This window comes from Gymnoscopelus microlampas (assembly GCF_963454915.1).
Source record: "Gymnoscopelus microlampas genome assembly, chromosome: 15".
Taxonomy (NCBI): Eukaryota; Metazoa; Chordata; class Actinopteri; order Myctophiformes; family Myctophidae; genus Gymnoscopelus; species Gymnoscopelus microlampas.
In genome coordinates this window covers 30,537,939-30,540,461 of record NC_139952.1, presented here as the reverse complement: position 1 = coordinate 30,540,461, position 2,523 = coordinate 30,537,939, and positions in this window count along the sequence as shown.

Genomic DNA, 2,523 nt, shown 5'->3' with positions numbered 1-2,523 from the left:
GTCAGTTTGCTCACCATCAGTTCCAGGTGCCTGACAGTGCCCAGCCAGCCTCTACCTTCTTTCCCTGACCCTGTCTGTGATGCGAACAGCCTTTTCCTGAGGAGTTTTTACCAAGGGGGGGCGGGGGGCGGGTGGGGAGAAAGCCTGGCGAGCACAGTCAGAGCACAGAAGTCAAGGCACAGACGGCTGTGTTGTTGACGGACAACGGATGCATGCTTATGACTGAGAAACAACAAAAATAAAACCTGGCGAAACAGTTGAGTGCATTAGCACAAGATGAGGATAAAGGAAACACTCAGTCTAAATGTCCAGTTTGCTAATTCACAACTACTACTACTTTTGTATTTAAAACTTTAAATGTATCTAAATATTATAAACTTTCACGACAGCCTAAGTACAAATATCATTTATGAAAAGGCTACTATAGGCTGCAGTGAAGTCGGACTGAATGACTGAAACGTTTTTCTTCTTTTACTCTATTGATGTGGGCCGGGGATTATCTGGCACATGTATGTATCTGTTATGAAAGAACAAGAAGAGAAATTGTATCATGAGTGAAACGGCTATAGTCCATGGGAAACCATAAACCTACGTAGGCCTACATCTAAATGAGTTGCCATATATACATTTCCTTACAAATTACAAATCTTTATAAGCTATATATTTCTGGAATGCATAGTAACATTGAAACTCCACAAGATATTCCTCTACAGCCGTCTGTGCCTTGACTTCTGTGCTCTGACTGCGTTCGCCAGGATCCCCCCCCCCCCCTGCCCCCTTGGCAAAAACTCCTCAGGAAAAGGCTGTTCGCGTCTGTGACCTGCAGGAGGCTGTCGTAGAGGTCCACATTTCTGATGTGGTCCTCCTATGTGACATCAAATGCTATTTGTACCATTCTTGTGTTGCAGCTGTTCTATGAGGGTCCATGTCTCGGCCCCATACTGATTCTACTGTAGCCACTGACAGCCGCCTATTAAAGTTATCTCCCATCTCAGATTTCCACACTTTCCTCATCCAGTACAAGGCATTCTAGACAAGTACCCTCTGGACCTTCAGATCAGAAGAATCAGAATAAACTTTATAGTCACATCACTGGTTTATAGGAGTGAAGAAGTGGGTGAACTTCGTTTTTGCGTAAGCTCCAACATTTTTGTTGTTTTCCAGAAAAGGACAAGAAGAGAAGGGGGGGGGGGGGGCACCAAGATATTTGAAGTCACCCCATCTCTCACTATGAGCTTTTAAAAATCTTGAAAGTATTGCTTTTCCACACTATATTTTTAAATTGTGAAATAATTATAATTTAAATGTAATCACTCATGGACTGTAAATGTTTACATTCTACGTTTGAAAACAGTACAGTGGTAACAAAACTGTGCAAAAATATAACACAAAAAAACCTGGGGAGCTGGTTTCCATCGTAGTCCGTTAAACTGATCTTTGATTCATATAGTTTGTCAGCCAATTGCATCATGAGGTTGGTGTCACGTGGCGTCTCGTTGCATGAGGTATTGGGTGTTGCCAAACTTGCCACTAACCATGTCAACCAGTGTTCTCTGCACTGGCTCCCCGTAGCAGCTCGCATTCAGTTTAAAACCCTGGTGCTAGCCTATAGAGCAGTGAAAGGAACAGCTCCTTCTTACCTCCGAGTTTTGGTCAATGCCCACACCCCTGCCCGACCACTCCGGTCTGCCACCTCGGGGCGACTGACTCCCTCGCCACTCAACGGTCCTTCTGGTCGATCGACACGGTCACGACTTTTTTCTGTTCTGGCCCCACAGTGGTGGAATGAACTTCCCACTGAAGTCAGGACAGCAGAGTCACTGCCCATCTTTCGCCGCAGGCTGAAAACCCACCTCTTCAGGAAACACTATCCTTCCTCTTTGCCTGGCCTACTTGTTGTTAACTAGTTGTACGAACTCGTTTTATTTTTGTATTGTTTTATTGGATCTTGTTTAGTCGATACACTTATTTGTTTTAGATCGTGCTCATTTGATTTTGCCATTTTTGTCTCATCTGTTTAAGAAAGTAGGTAGCTGATATATTGCACTTTTACCTTAGCGCTAGGTATACTCTTGGTTGCTTGTTTTAGCAGGAAATGTACTTAAAACTTCTGGTGATTAGTAGTTTTCGTTCCCTACCTATGTTGAATACACTTATTGTAAGTCGCTTTGGATAAAAGCGTCTGCTAAATGACTGTAATGTAATGTAATGTAATGTAACCAATATCACCCTACTAACACTTGTGAGTCTAGCTTTTCGCATACACATCAATGCCATTAAAGGGCACGTCATTACATGCTAAATAAGTTGCATGAGTGTCTCAGTCAGGATTTCTCTTACTACTGATGAGCCAAACTACTGCATGCTGAAACAGCTAAATCAGGGCAGTGTAATATATCTGACTCAGTCTCCAAATGATTATAAGTCTGATATGTATTGTAGTTTTGCTAGCCTAGTGAAAATTCAAAGACTACAGTTCTGTTACATTCAAACGGGCCTACCTATTGCTGATCTAGATACATT